Here is an 18084-nt window from a genome sequence, read left to right on the forward strand (position 1 = left end):
CTGGCAGGTTTTCGAGGTTTGGACATAAGGAGAAAGATGATGAGCTGCTGAGTCCCATGAGGCCCCACCGTGTTCCACAAGGACCCGCCTGGGGAGGAAGTCAGACAGAACAGGTTGAGAAGGCGCACGGAAGCTACCGTATGCACCTCTTTGAGCTGAGTCCCATGAGGCCCCACTGTGTTCCGCAAGGACCCCTTTGCCCTCCAAGGCCTCATGAGGTCCCCCAGGGAGACCAAAGTGATCTTCCGCGCCACACAGCTCCCTCCCTCGCCTCCAGCTCAAGTTCAGGTAGAAGCCCGGGGAGGAAGTCAGACAGAACAGGTTGGGAAGGCGCACGGAAGCTACCGTATGCACCTCTTTGATGACCCAGGCCCCTTCGGACAAGTCCATCCTGTCTCTGGGCCTCAGTTTACCCCATCCAGAGGAGGCGGGATCTGTTGGCTCCTTAGCAACTTTCACTCCTAATATCCTTCAGATTTCAAAAGTAGTCGGTGTCTTGTGTGTGCTCCATGTTTTCTGTGTGCTCCTTCCCACCCCACCCCCACTTCTGAATGAACTCTTTGAACTCTTCCAACCCCCAAGCTCACTGGGCTAGCATTTGAAAGCCCAGACTTATAAAAGGTCAACTTAGCTACAAAGGGCTCCCCCAGATGAGTACCCCTTCTGTGCGAGTACCCCTTCTGTGCCAGCACCCAGGGGAGCAAACCCCCTACCTGCCCACGCTCAGTCTCTGCTCTGACGTGCTGGATTTCCACAAAAGCTCAGTGAAAAATGACAAATCTGTGTCTTTCTAGAGATCAAAGCCTTCACTGGCTCTTTGCCATCCATCAGATAGAGGTGAGATTCACCATAAGGTCTCATCACAGGCCCCTTCTCTTACCTGCCCCTCTGGAGTCAACAGCTGAGTGTTGACGGAATTGGCAGTGCCCTGTCTTCACTTATGTTGTTCCATCCACTTTGTCCTTGCCTTTCCCTGCCCCTCCCAGTGGGAGCCATGGGTCGCAGACATCCCTTCTGCCAAGCCCACCATGGCTGAGAGAACTGTCGTGTCAATGTTAGGAAGAGCTCTGGGACACATCCTGACATGGGCAGGCCTGTCCCATGGCTATGCCGGCTACTCTAGCAACCCCAGCTGACTCTGGGGAATGAACCTGCTACAAACCTAATCTTCTCAGGCCTCAGTGAGGAGGTGCTATTCTCTTCATTTTAGGATGAAGAAGAACCTCTGGGAAGTCAGGTGACCTGGCTTTACCCAGCTAATCTGGCCGTATGCAGCTTGGGACCTGAAGATTACAGACCAGGTCTATGGGAAACAAAACTAACGTACCTCCAGGAAGCCTCCCCTGGTCTTCCTGATCGACAGGAGGCTCTCCCCTGTAACAGGTGAAGTGGGTGCCTTGGATCTGGCTGAGGGCACAGGCTAGAAAGTAAGATGAGGCTGGGTTCAAATTCTGGCCCTACCTCCCCATGGTGTGTGACTATGGGCCTGCTACTAACTTCTCTGTTCCACACTTCACTCATTTTCAAAATAGGCTCCATGAAGATTAAATGCATATAAAGTACATTAACACAGGCATGCATCCAGGGCCCTGATTTGGGCCATACCTTGCTCTAAGGCTGTGCCTTTTCCTATCTCATCCCACCCCCACCCAAAATTCTTGAAATCCTTTGAGTGTCCATCTGTTCCATTCAGCCTCCTCCAGGAAGCCTTCCATAACCCTTACTCCCCAAGGACCTCTCCTGGATCTCAACACTTCTCTGGCCCTGGTATCGGTAACTCAGTTCCCTGAAATGTGAGCCTTGGCCTGGACTGTGTGCTACCTGAGGGCTGGCAGAGAATCTGCTACTTCCTGTCTCCCCAAGAGTTGAGCACAGACCCACACAAACTAGGTACTTACTAAACAATGCTGCCCTACTGACTGCAGATAGAGAGTGTGAGGAGGAGGGATTGGCTTGTGCAAAGGCCTGGACCTTATACCAGGCACCAGGTATGAACGGAGTACCCAGCTGCGCTCCCTACCCAGAGAGGAGACAGAGCTGCCCGCCTGGCCCACTGCCTAGGCTGGCTGTGCAAGCAGGATGCCAGTGGTCAGAGGAGCTCTGGTCCCTCGTGGGAGTTACAGTGCAGCCCAGACCGAGCCCCAGGCCCTGATAATCATCCCAGGCCAGGGGTGACGGCCCTAGCAGTGAATAATTCCTCCTCTGTCACCTGCAAGGGACCTGCCACCTCAAGTGAGGTCTCATTAGGACAGGGCTGCTTTTTCACCTCTGCTTTAATTATTAACTCTCCTAAGTACCAGTGAGTGGAAAATGGGAGGGAGCCAGGAAGTGAGAGCCTTTTCATTTCGGGAGCACATTGCCCTCTGTGTGGATATTCCTGGAAAACTTCCATGGGGGCTGCCCCAGCTGGGGCGGGAAAACCTAGGAGCCGAGTGGTGGCTATTGATTTAGGCTAACAGTATGGGTCAAAGAGAATCCAGTGTTCAGGAGTGAGAGGCTCCTTGGTCCCTGTCCTGAGATGGCTCTGTCTGTTCCCAGGGGCTGCAGAGGCTGGTTTAGGGCTCAGGCCTCACAGGGCTGCCATTCCAGATCGACTACCCAATGAAAGGAGTGGAAGGTGACAAAGCACAGCCCAGAGGCCAGATTGCAAGCCGAGAGGCCTGAATTTCAGGCCTGTTCCCTACTATTTCCATGGATGACCTGGCAAGGCGTGTTCTGCCCTGGGCCTCAGTTTCTCCATCTAGAAAAAAGAGGGGGTCCACAGGGGTACCCACCAGTTCTTCCCTTGGCCAGCTCCAGGTTAGTGATCCAGCTCAGTTTGCAGAAGTGATCTCAAATCTGAATGGACCAGCAGATGCCTGCTAATCTCAGGCCTCCTGGAAGGCCCGGGGGAACCACCACTAAATGGTGTGTCATACCCAAGAAACTGCTTTTCTGTCCCTGGGGCTCTGGGGTTGGCAGGTGGCTGCTGACCTGAACGCTCTATGGCCAGAGGGGATGGGGCCACAGATCTGCCTCAAGGAGCCTGGCAGAGGGAACACCAGGGGATGTCCTTCTGATTACCGTGGGTTTTTTCAAATGATTTTATTATTTTTATATTCCATTATTGTTATAGCATTAATTGAATGCTATAACTTGGGAATGGGGCTTTAAGAGTAGGAAGAGCCCTTACAGATCATCTACGCTCCTGGTTTATTGATGAGAAAACTGAGTCACAGAGAGGGACAGGGTTTACCAAGTTCACCCAGCAAGGCTGTGACATAGTCCAGGGCTCTACCTTGGGTCAGCTCCCCGTTGTAGGCATCCGTGTGTCCTAGGCTGGCCCAATCACAGGTATTATGTGGGGCATTGGTTAAAAATTTAGAGCCCTGGGCCCAACTCCAGACCCAGAGAATCAGACTCTAAGAGAGAGACCTGAGAATCTGCATTTAAATAAGAGCCCAGGCAGTCTGTGTGTGTTGGCACTTTGGGGAAGTGTTGTGCCTCCATCTCAAAGTATCATCCTGAAAGTTCCCAACCAAGAGCTACAGAGAGGATCCAGGGGGCTAGTATCTCTGGGTACCAGAGGTATGGATGCCAATCCTAAGCAGATGCCCCAGTGCTGAGGGGTGGCAGGTGGCTCCCTGAGGGACATCGGTCTACTGTTAAGAGAGAAGACTGGCATAGCTAGTGCTGCATTCCATCCCCACAACACCCCTTGCAGGTGGGCGGGCTTTTCCTCACTTTATAGATGAGGAAAGTGAGGGTATCAGAGACAAAGTCACTTGTCCAGACTCACCCAGTTGATAGGTTGCAGAGCAGGGATTTAAACCCCAAACTGTCTGTCCCTAAAATCCATGCTTTAACCACACGTAACACTGCATCCTTTACCACATTGAAATTTACACATGTGAACTTGGAATGAACACGTGGTGGTTAGCTCTCCAGCAGTGGAGGTATGCAAAGAGCAGCTAGAAGAGCCTTGGCAGGGATGAGGTGACCTTGATCAGCCCTCCTGGAGCTGTGATTGGGAATAGGCTGAGCTGGCTATAGGATGCAAAGGTGTTCTTTGTGTATCTTCCACACACAGAGAAAAGTGTTCCAGATAATATTAACATATTATTTCATCAAAGTTCTCCTGGCTCAATCCTTGGTCACCCTGAAGCTGTGGCCAGAGGATGGCTGGCCCTGTCAGCTAAGAGGGCTGGCTCACCAGGTGGGGACAAGAGCCTGGGAGTGGGGTGGGGGGAGGGGTCTATTGTGGGAAGTCTGGGTGCGAGTAGGGCTGAGAGAGCTTACCAGGCCACCCAGTAAGAGCTGTCATCCATTAGACTGTCCCACTGGTGTGTGGGCCAGACAAAGGGGGCACCGCGGGAGCACTCCACGGAGGCTATAGAGGAAAGATTCTCCCATAGGCTCCAAAGAGGCCCCCAAAGATGCCTCAGGGAAGTGGTGGAAGGTCCCAAACAGCTGGGAGGCAAGATATGCTGCTTTTCAAACCAGAACAAAAGGAGGCTGAGAAGCACTTACCAGTAAAGACAGATGTGAGGGAAAAGCTTCTACAGATTCCCATTAACCAGTTCTCAGAGGCAGGGGGTGGGGTGCATATGCATTCTCTATAACCCGGAGGCTCTGGAAGGTTCTCTGGGGCACAGTTCGCTCTATAGCCAGAATGGACTGACCCTTGTGGGACCACACTGAGGTCACTGCCTCCTCCCTATGCCCAAACTGGCCACAGCCCAGAACTGAGACACCTGACAAGTAGACCTGATACCCAGGGAGCTGGGGCTGAGAGGTCAAATGTGTGCCAGGTAGAGCACAACACTGTTTCTCACAGAGCCTGTGCACAGACTCGGAACCCTTCTTAACACAGCCACTCAGCACATTAAGAACTGGCATACCAAATAAACCTTCCTTGCCATCCGCAGAGAAAGCTGAGGGTGCATGGGCTGGGTGCCTACTGGCTTCTTGCAGCCATTCAGCACTGGCATGCCAGCCACTATGCTGGTGACATGGCTCAGAACCTGCCTGAGCCTTCAAGAAGCTTATAGTCCAGCAGGGGAGACAGCAGACAGCTGCTTTGGAGGAGACGAGTCAAGGAAAGGCTGAAGGAGGAGATGGCTGTGTCTCACTGGGCTAGCTCATGCACACAAGCTCTGTAGCCCCAGGCTGGTGGAAGGAAGCAATCTCTTGGAGGAGGCTTTTCCTGGGGCTGTGGCCCCAGCCCTGCCTGTGGCGGGGTGTCCATGGATCGAAGACAAGCCCAGCACCAGCACTTCCTGTGACGTCCTGTCACTCTGCCTGAGCAGACAGGCAAACAAGAGTTTGCCTGTCAACGGATAGGCAGCAAAGTGCAGCCGGAGGGGCTGCGGCAAACAAAGGGGAAATCAGCTCCAGAGAGCGAGGGGCTCTGGAGGGGCTGTTTCACTGCCAGTATGGCTCCTGAGAAACACAACTCTGGAGAGCTCCTCCAGGCTGACACGGGGCAGGGCTATGCTCTAGGAAGACAATTCCTTTCTCCCTGTCCTGTTCCTGGAGCTCTCCCTGCCCCAGGCAGCCCCCACCCCGTGGGAAATCTCTGGGTTCCCAGGGACAATTTGGGCACCTCTGCAATTCAGACTGCATCCTGAATGATGCGAGGGAGTGTGGAGAACGGGGAGGCCCTCCCTTCCTGGGAAGGGCCAGGCGCTGACACCTGCAGAGCCCCTGTGCTCTAGGCTATGTGCTTGCTGTTAGTGACCAGGGCGAAAATGACCTCATGTGGCATAGCCACATCAGTCTGTGCTGTTTGGAGATTAGGCAGAGAAGCTTCAGAGCGCCAGAACCCACCATGGGAGGAATGGGACCCTTCTCATCATCTTTACTCTATTCCTATCGAGGTTTGGTATCTTGGGTACAAGTCTGCCGACTTCAATTTACCTTTTTGACCAGTGTGGCGTGCCCCAGTTCATTATTTTGAACTGCAGGACAGCGACAGCCTTTCCTACAGAGAGTGCACTTGCTCTGCAAACTCTCATCTGCAAGACTGCCTCCCCCAGCCTCCGTTTCCCCACCTGCAAAGGAGAAAACTGGGCCTGCCAAGGCTGTACTCTCCAATACAGCAGCCAGGAACCACAGGTCACGGTGATGGAACACCAGTGTCTGCAATGTGGTGAACGTGTTAAATACACACCAAGTTTCAAAGACTTAGTAGAAGAAAAGAATGTAAAATAATATATTATCTTCCAATACATAATCAATACAAAATGAAAGATGATGTGGCAGACAGTCTGATGAGCATTTCGAAGAGCATAAGAGCATCAAGGGAAGGGATTTGAGTTTAGGAGAATCCAGGGAAGAAACATCCAAGGCTTCTGAGAGGTGGAGGCCTTGGGGGCTGGTGGGATGGAGGCCATGTCTGACCTTGTGGAGAAAGAATGGCTTGAGGAGGACTCCAAGAGGTCCTAGCCATATGGCGACAAAGGTGGAGGGCTTTCAAGGCAGGAGAAAGTGCAGGAGCAAGGGTGCAGCAGTGGGGATATGTAATAAAGATGGGTGGGAGACGCAGTGAAGCTGTAGCCCACGGTACTGGCAGGTACTAGTGTGTGATGCGGTTGTGACAAGAGGCTGGGGCCAGATGGTTGAGGCTCCAAATGTCAGACTGAGTAGGCTGGGCACACAGCAGGTACTTCAGGAGGATTGACCGGCCAGGGACTGGGACCAAGGGAGCTCCCCAGATGGCATCCAGGTGAATGGAGGTGAGTATGGCCGCCAGAGTCCACTGGCTCACCTCACAGACCACTGAGACTTCCAAGCCAGCAGTTCTCCAGGAGCCCACCACCCGGTAGCTCCTTCTCCCCTCTGGAGGACAATTTATTTATTCATGAGCATACACCTGCTCCTGCCAGGCAGCCAGCTCCTGGACACCTCACTTCTAATTATAGCAGGAATTTCATTAGTGCTGGAGGGAAACGGGGTTTCCAACCGCCCGTTAGTGGATGAGGCCCCTTCTCGTTCCCCTGCTCTAGCTCGTGGCCAGTGGCCCCTGTGCCCAGGACAGCACAGGGTAGCCACAGGGGCAGATGTCTCTGAGCTGGAAGACTGGGCCCCATCCTGAGCAGTCAGTGTGGCTGGTCCATGGGGATGGGATGTTGCTCGCCCCCAGCACTTGGTCACACACAGCATACAGCCTCCAAGCAGCTGGGAGTACGGGCGATGCCTCAGACACCTCCAAAGACCTGGGCAGGAGGGAGCTGTGTGTTGGCCAGAGCTGGATAAACAAGGCGAAGGACGGCAGATTGGGAGCCCAGCAGGTCTCAGTTCTGCTGAGTCCTGGCGATGATGGAGGTGATGACACAGAACAGATGTGCTGCTGGGACACCTAGCAAGGAGTATCTCTGAGGAAAAGGAGAGAGGAGGTGAGAAGGTCTTGGGACTCAGGGAGAAATTCCAGAGGAGGGTTTGAGGGGGAACCTCAGACATGACAGGATAGGGAGAAAGTGGTTGAGCTGAGAGGAGGCAATGCGGGGCTGGCTGGTGTGAGAAGGAAGGGGAGTTGGGCAGGAGAGAGGTGCCCACACAGAGAGAACCAAACAGAAAGACACCAACAGTTCCGTGGAAGGGCACGCATGTATTTCTCTCTCTCCTCTCTCTCTCCTCTCTCTCTCTCTCTCTCTATCCTCTGAGTTGGGGTTTGGAGGCCAAAGAGAGAAGAAGAAATGACTAGGGCTAAGGGTGCCACGCTGTTTAGAGGATACCTGAGTAGACCCACCGCTGTTCCCCCGAGGGGAAACGGGGCCCACCTAGACACTTCAGAGAAGACAGAGGGCTGGTGAGTCCAGAGCAGGAGGCATGGGACTCCAAGAGCTGTCTCCTTCCATGACGGTGGGGAGCTGTCGGCAGGGGCACAGGAGGTCAGCAGTCGGCCTAGGCATACGTCCCCTCTGGGGTCCTGCAGGAGCCTATCCTGTTCCCCCACACTGCCTTACAGTCAGCGCTGCCATGGTCAGTGGGGTGATGGGGACCCTCGGGCCAGCCTGAACATGAGGCCGGAGCCAAGCTTCATGTAGAGATGGCTTGAGGCGCTATGTCCTTGACAGGAGCTGCACATGGGGGATGGAGTTGGGTAGGATGGCACTCACACGTGGGTGGGCACTCTGACACATTATAGCCTCATACACCGGCCTAGGCAATCACACATTTGTCCTCAGCCCTGTTCCTGACACATACTGGCACACACCCACACCCACACACACACACAGCCCTGCGCACCCTCCTCTCCAGGGTAACAGGCACCAAAGCATCTGAGTCCTGCATGGCAACCCCCCTTCTCAGTAGCCTCCTCCATCCCTATTCACGGGGCCTCTGGGGTGGGGCTCTGGTGGGGAGAGGCTTCCCTCTCTGCCAGTCCAGACTCCCCAGTGGCCACCCTGGAGAGTCTCATGTTCTCTCCCAGACTCAGGAATGCTCTGAGCCCCCAAAACTGCTGCCTGAGTGTCCTGTGCAGCCTCGGCTTCCATACTTTTTAGTGACAAGGAACTCACAACCTCTCCAGAAAGCAGCTTAAAAAAAATCTCCAGACAGCTCAGCTTCTTAAAAGTTAAACTTGAGAATATGAGAGAGACAGTGTGGTTGCCACTGAGGGACTTGAGCTGTTGGCCAGAGTCCGTCAGGCAAGACTGTCCTTTCATCATAAGTTTTAAAAAGTGACAGAGCTGGCCCATCACCCTGGCTGCCACTCTGAATTGTAACAGAACTAGAGAAACAGTGCCCTCCAGCCAATACCATCTCCTCGAATGAGGATAGCTAACTAGGACCCAAGATAATCTTTCATTCTCTCACTCACTCATTTAATAAAATACCAACTGGGCACCTAACCAAGCCAGGCACTAGGATGTGGTCGTGAACAAGTATAGTCATTTAATATTCTGTTCTAGTCCGACATCTGCTCTTCACCCATTTTACAGGTGGCAAAGCTGAGTCCAGAGAAAGACAGCGACCTGCTCAAAGTCACAAGGGAGCTGGTGGTCCCAAGCAGAGCCTCACATATGCTGTTTCAGGCACTGACCACCTGCCGGAGGAGGGAAGAAAGGGAGAAGGCCGCATGCCCACCATCCCTGCCCCAGCATTTCTAGGACACCTAGGTATTGACTACCACCTTCACCTTGGAGTGGGTTTCTTTTCTTTTCTTTTTCCACCAAGGCTTTCTGCTCCCCACCCCTTTTTTTTTTTTTTTTTTTTTAAGAATACACTCCAAGCCGCTCCTATGATTAATTACCAGCTGCCTAATGCTCTGCCACTGGCAATTTCTGGAAAGGGAATGAATTACCTTGAAAAACATCCGAAAAGAGAACCCACCGTGAAGGAGAATTTCAAAGGTTACCTCACAATTAGCAGTGGGTTCCCCCAGCCTTATTGAGTTGTTGGCAAGCCCTCTGGGGAGGGGCAGGCAACCAGCTTTCTAGGGCCATCCTCTGGCTCTGAGGGCAAGGCAAATGCCATAAGGCAGTAGTGGAGGTTGTTTCCTGCTCACCTACTGTGAACCTGACCTGTGGCTCTGCCCCTGGCCTCTACGGCATCATGTGGTGCTTAATTCCAAGGGACTATGGTTCAAATCCCCACTCCGCCCTTAACGGCTCTATGGGTTTCTTAACCACGTTGGGCCTCTGGAAAATGAGGCATTAATCACACCTCCTCAGGGGAGAAATATGTATTTAAGGTGCATAGTGCCTGGTACAAAGTAGACTCTCACAAAGCTGTAACATTAAAAACATTCAGGCTTCTAAGCATCCTCATAACGGCCCCCTCAGCAATGTTGGTATAATTATCCTCATTCTCAGGTGAGAACTGACTGTCTTGGAAGGAAAAGGACTAACCCAAGTTCACACAGTTAACAGCAGGAAGGAAAACCAAGTCCTGCTCCCTGGTTCGAGAGCAAGACTGAAGCAAGGAGAATCCACAGGGCTTACCTGTACCTGCCTCTGGGCACCTGGGAGCAGTGGGACCAGCAGAGAGAAGCTGAGGGCAGTAGGGAGACAAATTGGCAAGGCCTCATGCCATGGCCAAGACTCTGGCTCTCCAGAGCCTTGGGACAAAGGGCCCCGGCTTAAGTCAGCATCTCTGTGAAGGCCTCTCAGGAAGAGATCAAACAGGTCGCCCTCTAGCACAGGGACAAGAGTGATCAACCCTGAAATGCTGCTCAGTATAAGACATGCTGGTGTCTAGGCCAAAGGCCTGCCTGGGAAGCTCAGCCTCAGGACCTCCTGGCTCCAGCTGCTCTCAGGAATTCCCTGAAGGGCTGGACAACCAGTTTGTGTCTATGCTGGCATTGGCGGGTCCTCAGGGAGAAGAGAATGTTAGAAACTGAGGCGTGCAGGAAGAAGGAAGGGTCCGAACATCCTTAAGGAAAATGCTGACATATCCTGAGCATTTACTGGATGCCAGGTGTGCCAACACACTCATGGGGGCAGGTGTTTTGATCTCAATCACTTCTTTTATAGACAGGTAAATGGAGGCACAGAGAAACCACACAGGATCATGGCGGACAAGTGGCAGAACCAGGGTTTGAAAGCAGGCACTCTGGCCCCAGAGCCCAGAGACGTGCGAGTGCTCACGGGTGCGCTTCAGTGTATTTGTGGGAGAGGAGAGGGTGGGGCAGCCACAGCACTCATTTCAGCAAACAGGCCTCTCTGCTCACCCAGGCTTCTTACTGTGTGGCTACCATGTTACTTAGCGCGTGGGGCCCACATGCTATGGGGTTCAGAGTGGTACTGATAGGGCTGCTCTGCCAAGGCTAAGGACACCAAACCTGCCCCTCTCCCTGGGCACATCCTCCATGCACTCCGGAGAAAGGCCAGGCCCAAGAGGCCAGGCAGAGGAAGTCTCAGCAGGGGTGGCTACACTTAATCCCACCCATGACGGTTGAAGCCCCAGTCAAAGGCACAATGCGCTGGGACCAGCATCTGTCCCCAACTCAGGACACAACTGCCCGTCCCCCAAGCATCCAGGCCAACCCACACCCCTCCAGCCCAGCTGCACACCTACCTCAGTGACCCGAGAATCACCAGCGTCCCACGTGCTGGTCAGCAGCTTGCAGCGCCTCCGCCTCACTCCAGCTCCATCCTGTTGCAATGAGAGGGGTGGTCAGTGGGTCCACTCTGGGCAGGGGCCCTGGAACTGAGCATGCTGCCATAGCCCGCCTGCCCACCTCTTGTAAGGTTTACTGCTGGCAAAACTGGGGCATCTGAAGGACCAAGAAGAAAAGGAGCGTAATGACGGAGTGCTGGGATGCAAACAGGCCCGAGGCCCTCGTCTCCCAGTCACCGGCTACGTGACTGTGAATACGCTCCTGGCCTCTCTGAGTTTCAGTTTCCTCACACGTCAGATGGGATCATGATCTCTTTCCTCGGGTTTGTGGGAGGATCTACGGATATATGGTGACAGAGGCATTCGACATTCATTCATTCGTTCGAAAACATTTAACAAATACCTCGACCACAGAATAGTGGTCGCTGCCCTTGTGAAAACTCTGATAATGAGCAAAGAATCAAACAATACAAAATTAAAAGTGGTGTCTGCCAAAAATAATGAGTACAGGGGCTACGCAGCAGACTCGGGCTTCAAAGGAGCCACTTTGGGGAAGTAAAGTTGAAGAATGAGCCAGAAAGAGGCAGGCCAAGATGCATGGAACAGTATTTCCGGCACAGGGAATGATGTATGTGAAGACTCCAAGACAGGGGGAAACATCTGGTCCAATAGAAGACTTGAGAGTGGATGGCGTGGTGGGCGCAGTGAGGGAGAGACAGACAGAATAAGGTGAGTGGGGACCAGGAGGCAGGGCCGATTGTTGAGAAGGTAGATGGGAGCCACATGAGGGTCTGAGCAGCTGAGGGACATGACCTTAGTTCTCATTTGAGAAGATCTCCATGGCTGCTAGGGAAGAAGGGCTTGGGAGGGATAGGAGGAGGCAGGAAAACCAGTGGGGAGGCTGTTCCAGGGGTCCAGGCCAGAGACAGTGGTGCTCGGAACAGAGAGAGCAGGAGTGGCAGGACCTGCTGGTGCACTGGGTATGTGGGGATGAGAGAGAGAAGGAGGAGGCGTGGATGCCGGCCCCTCCTACCAGGGCCTTGGGCTTTGGGGAAGTGGTGTGGTGGTTGGGGGATCATTATCATTGTTGGGTAGGGTCCAGCTGGCCCATCTTCTCAATGGGCCACCAGTCCCCACCTGCCTACTGTCCACGGGGCCTCCTGGAAATATAGGAGGAGAAGACCCAAAGGCCTGGCTTCAGGGTGGCAGCTGCAAAGCACTGAGTTTGAGCCCTTCTGGCCGGCTCCGGGCAATCGCCATGCTCCCTGTGCCTGTGTGCTCTCCTCTAGAAATGGGAAACCTGACTGCAGGGCTGAGTGCAGCTTGGAATGAGACCCGTGGCTAACAGTGGGGGAGGGAGTGCACATGCCATATTAAATGTGGTCTCCCACATGTGCTGGGGGACTGGTGAAGGCCTTAGACCTAGGCCCTACCTCACTGTGTGTGGGGCTCCCAGGGAGAGAAGTGGGCGACCCTTCAATAAGAGGCACCACGCACAGCCTGGCACTGGAGATGTGGGCTAAGTATTAAAAACAATCTCGTTCAAGTCCCGATTTCATTCTCTTACCGAGTGTGTGACTTTGGGCAAGTTTCTTAAACCTCTCTGTGCCTTACTTTCCTCATCTGTGGAAGGGGATGTAGGGAATGACCACAGAGTTGTACAGACTACATAAGGTATATGAGTGCAGGACACGCAGGCAGCTTTCCGGGCATGTCAGCTAAAGCATAAGTTACCTGTCAGGGGCCGGCACTGAGCTCTGTGATACACTGAAACCCCTAAGCCCCAAGCTCCCAAAGCCAGCTGCCATCCCCACCCCTGCACTGGAAAGAAGAAGACTCCATGTCCTGACACTCTGGCCCTGGCAGCCCCCAAACTCTGCTCACCATGGGAACACAAACAGCCCTTGGGTTCACTGACTCTGATTCTCCCATTTCACAGCAGAGGAAACTGAGGCCTGGAGAGAGGCAGCAACTGTCCCCAACCCAGAGTCATGCAACAAGTCGGTGGCTGGAGAAGTGGAACAGGCCCCCAGCTCAGGCCTCTCCCAAAGGCGAGCTGGCCCACAGACCCGCTGACAAAGAGAAAATAATTATTTTGGCAGCTGAGATAGAATCCAGAGCCGGAAAATACTTGCTCACTCTTTGAGCATCGTCCAGGCCCCAAGGAACGATGCCCGCTCATCCTGCCTCTCAGAGGTGCTCCAGCTCACGGAGCACACGTGCACCTCGCTGCCCCCAGCCACCCCAGTTCTTTGGTGTGGGCTTATGCAAGGGGACAAGCAGACAAGAGAGGGGAAGAGACTTGCTAAGGTCACATAGTGAAGGCACCACACAGAGGCACCTGGCTATGAGCTAGGGCCCTGGTGATGGACTGACCTCCTTCCCTATGGGCCTGCATTGGACCTCCCACCTGGGAAAGACAGAGGAGTAGGCGGCTTGCCCTTAACTGAGTTGTATACTGGGTTCTGCCTGGGATATTTCTATCACCATCCGTGAAATGCTGTGAGGTGGAAACTAAGCTAGCATCCCCGATTTACCCACAAGGCCCAGAAAGGTCCCATAACTTCCTAAGGTCATGCAGGTAATAAGGAGCTAGAAAGTAGAACAGAGCTGGGACATGAGCAGGTGGTCTGTCCCCACTCAGACTCTAACCAGTTCCAGGCGACCAGCCAGGGAGCCCACACCCTGTCCAGCCCTGGAGCTGCTCAACAGTCCTGCTCAGAATCAGACAGTGCTGGGCAGTGGGGGTGGGCAGCTCAGGCTTGAGTAGGGCTGTGAAAAAAGAGGTGATAATGACCACTCCCACCCATGGGTGAGGCTCACAGCTTGTGTGGGTTTGGCCACCTAGTGAGACCAAGAGAAGAGAAGGTGGGTGAACCAGGTGTCACCATGCCTGTTCCCAGCCTGACCAGACCACAGCCATAAACAATGCAGATTCACTTGAAGGGAAGTGTTCTCTGCTTAAAAGGCACTCGGTGCCATGGCGCAGGGTGCAGCCTGAGCCTCAGGGCCGAGTGGGGGTGGTGGGGCCTACCGGGTCTTCCCATGGGAAGGTGCCCCTCTGCCCAGAGGGCTCTTGTGGGCATCCTCAGCTCAGGACTGTCACTCTGGGGGTGGGTGGAGACACGAGGCCCGGACCGAAGGGCAACTTCTGACTGCTAGGGTAGGAAGGGGGGTGTGCAGACTGCAGGATAAAACGTGCTTTCACCCTCACTGTGTGTCTACTGCTCCCAGGGCATGGCAGAGCAGTAATGGTTGCCCACTTTGCAGATCAGGACACTAGGCTCTGAAGGCAAATAGGGTTGCCGGAGGTGCTGCAGCTGGAGAAAGGCAAGGCTGGGACATGGCAGAGGTCACTTGAGGTGGGGACTGTCCCAGATAGCTTCTCCTAACCACACCGAACTTCCCATCCTCTTCTCCTTCCAGGATCCCTGGGAAGACTGGGGTGGGGGCTTGGGTGAAGACACCAGGCCAAGCTGATTGGGACTGAGGCTTGCCCGAAGAGATGCGGGGCTGATCCCAGATTCCTGGAGGACAGAGATGCCTGTGCCACAGGGCGTCCAGGATGGGGGGCACCATGAAGGCTCTGTGCTTGTGACTCTCGCCTGTGGCTAAGTGACTAGTTCTTCTCTACAGCTGCCAAGGGTTGGGAACCCACATTCTAGGCTGGAACCCTGGCCCTGTCCTCAGTGGTGAGGTCAAGGGAAAGGCTGGGTAGAGCTGGGTTTGAATCCCTGCTTGCCCTGTATTGCTGAGTGACCTTGAGCAAGTCATTGACATGTCTGAGCCTCCGCCTCTGTTCTGAACAGGGACTAATTGCTCTTCCAGTTACTCATCCACCAGGGGAGGCTCCAGGCTGCCCTGTAGGATCTGATGTTGGCCAGAGCACTGGCCTACCGACAGGTGAGGGAGGAGGTCGGACTGCCCCAGTGTGCTCTATAAGGCAGGGGGCTGGCTACACTAATGGCACCTCTGAGCCGAAGTTCAGGACTCTTGTCACCTGCTGCTCACTCACACACTTGTGCCCCTCATGCCATGGTGGCTGTGAAGGCTTAACAAGACATGGGGTGTGGACGTGCAGGTGCTACGGAGAAAGGAACAGATCAGCGAATGGTAAGTATTAAAGTTGGGTGGAGGGGTAACTGCTCAAGGTCATAAGTGGCAAGTGGGGGCCAGAACTATGGTCACGTGAGTACTCACCCAAACTGGGCCTAACCTGCCGCTCCACTGGCTGAACTGACCTGAACCGGCTCTTGCTACGCTGACCCTCCTTGCTGAGCTGGACCAGCAGCTGTCCCTACCCCCATTTTGCAGATGGGTCAAACAGCCAGAGACCCTGTCTCTGGCCTTGCACAGGAAAGGTAGGCTCAGACCTAGCTCCCGGGCTCTCTGGGGTGAAACAGGTTCCCCCACCAAAGGCCCACCCGGGGAAACCTCCCCTTACATGACCCTGGGAACAGGCCCAGTCCTCCCCTGGCGGCCAGTACTGGCTCCAGGAGCAAGGCAAATATTTACTCCGATGGTTATCCAGACCAGGCTGGCTGCCCCGCCTCCCGCATTCCTGGAATACATTTTCCCTGACCTCACCAAGCTGGGGGGTTGTGGGGGAGACCTGGAGGGTGGAGAGAAAAGCAAGACCAAGGGTCCTGGGCCTCAGTGGCCAGAAGGAAAAAGGGCACCTTCAAATTCTCCCTCTAGCTACTCACTAGGGGAGGCTCCAGGCTGATCTTATAGGACAGCAGCCAGAGTACTGACCTACCCTCGGGCCACTGGGGGGTGGGGAGGGGTCGACCGCCCTGGTGTGGTGGGGCAGGGCAGGGCAGGGGCTACACAATGCTGCCGCTGAGCCTGCATTCAGGGCTCCATCAGGCCTCAGCTCCTCACACCTGCAGCTAGCCTGCCGCCCCCTTCCACACACACACATGCACGTGCGCATGCCTGTACCCAGAGAATGAGCCACTCAGCCTGCCACATATGCACACGCACACCAGAATCTGCCACCTGTCACGGCTCTTCCTCTTCAACCCAGCAGCTCGTTTCCTCACTCCACCCTCAGCACCCTCAGCACCCTCAGCACAACCCTGTCACCAGGGAGCTGTAAAGTCCACTTTACAGATGAAGAAACTGCCCAGCAGAGACCAGAGGTCATGGAGCTGGAAGTGGTGGACCATATGCTGTCTCATCCCAAAATGCACTTTCAACAGATCCGCTGTACACACTCTGCCCATCAGAACCCTGTCCATCCTTCAATGCCCAAAGGACCAACTCCTTTAGGCTGCCTTCCATGATAACCACCCCTCACCTCTTTCAAGTGATCCTTCCCTTTTCTGAAGGTCCAGAATATTTGATGGTGTTCCTTTCTTTCTCTTTGCATAAGTAAAACTGAGTGCTTGGTATGTCTTTGGCTGTGAGACCCTTGTCATATTCACTCCAGGCACAGTGGAGTTGAGCCCAGGGGCTCGGGTGGTCCTGACTGCTCAGGGGAGGACTAAAATCCTGAGTCTTTCCATCAAAGAGCAGTAGCTGCATTGGCCTCAAGGAACAGATAAGAAAGCAGCCCCAGTGCTTTGGCTGTTTGGGGTTGAGGGAACCTCCTGGGCGGGGCTGCCCGAGAATCACGAGGCGCCCTTGGTTCAATAATCCTGTTTGTCTTCACTTCCTCTGAGAATATTTTGAGTTGTTCTGATGGCCTGCCCACGCCCACGCCCAGGGAAGCCCAGTGCTTCTGGGCCCAGGACCCTGCTACATGCTCCTTGGCTTCCCATCTCCCTCTCTCCTCTTGAATCCTTGAAAGCAGTTGTGGAAGGGCAGACCAGCAGGGTTTGGCCAACCTGCTGGGGATGCAAGAATGCCAGGCCGGGGAAGGGTAGGCCTAGCAAGTCTGCTGCTGGCCCCTCAGGGATGCCTCAGTAGAGAAAGCTCCAGCGGACAGGAAAAGGCCACTGCAAACCCAGGCCACACCTTGGCACTTGTGGGGTCCAGAAAGCAGATCTTGGGGGAAGAGTAGGAGCTCCCAGAACTGTCCTCTCCACCTACCTAACATCTCTGATAACTGGTTTGCTCATTTTGAAAATGAGGGCTAAAAACCAATTTCTATGGGGTTGTTCTTTCATTTGGTCATTCATTTGTTCGTTCGTTCGTTCGTTCCTTCCATCCGTCCGTCCATTTCCTTCTTTCAACAACTGATGACAGTACCTACAATCTATCAGAGGAGGAAAAGAAAGAAAGGAGTTGGGGGTGGGTAGGGAGAGGGAAGGCAGGGCCAAAAGCCAACCCAAATGCTTTCCCAGCCTGTGTACTTCATAAGGGTATTGGCTCACTGTCTAATGCAAGGTTGGTAACACCTAGAAGGAGATGGGTAATTCTAGGACAGCATGCTGGAGGTGTGTCCAGCTCAGCCTGGAAGCAAAACGGGGGTCAGGGGCATCATCTTCTTGGGCAGAGCCTCGCAGGCAGGAGGGTACTCCTCCTTGGCAAAGGTCCAGAGGCTTGGTAGGAGAAAAGCTCTGGGGTGAAGAGAGAATTATAGCTGGCATCAGTGAGCAGGGATAGCTGCATTCACAGGACAGGGCATAAGCATCCCTGAGGCCCCTCCAAGGCTTCATCCCATGTCCAATCCTAATTTGCTGTGTTTTCAAGATCTTGTTGGAATGGCACCTGCTCCAGAGACCCTGGCAGACCTGAAAATCCTTGCTCATTCAGTGGGCATCGCCCAGGCCCAAGGGCTGATGTCTGCCCATCCTGCCTCTCAGAGGTACTCTGGCTCACGCTGCACATGTGTGTGCCTTGTCCACAACAAGTCACGATCGCCCAGGCCCAAGGGCTGATGTCTGCCTCTCAGAGGTACTCTGGCTCATGCTGCACATGTGTGTGCCTTGTCCACAACAAGTCACCTCAGTCCCTTAGTATTAGGCTTGTGCAAACAGGCAAATGAGACCAGAAGAGGAAGGGCCCCACCTAAGCTCACATATAGCATAAGTAGTGGCATCAGGAATTGAACTCAGGCCCCAGTTAGGGACTGATTCTCCTTTCCCGTGAGTC

At 54.1% G+C, this 18084-nt stretch overlaps 1 protein-coding gene across 1 annotated transcript in view; it reads right to left on the reverse strand.

Moving 5' to 3' along the window:
• ZMIZ1 (zinc finger MIZ-type containing 1) overlaps nt 1-18084 on the reverse strand; it is a 235731-nt gene that overhangs the window by 134337 nt on the left and 83310 nt on the right. The window contains exon 4 of the mRNA XM_006915482.3: nt 11002-11079. The gene's annotated coding sequence lies outside the window, so the exon portion shown is untranslated. The remainder of the gene's footprint in view (nt 1-11001; nt 11080-18084) is intronic.

The sequence above is a fragment of the Pteropus alecto genome, unplaced genomic scaffold, assembly GCF_000325575.1.
Source record: "Pteropus alecto unplaced genomic scaffold, ASM32557v1 scaffold155, whole genome shotgun sequence".
NCBI lineage: Eukaryota > Metazoa > Chordata > Mammalia > Chiroptera > Pteropodidae > Pteropus > Pteropus alecto.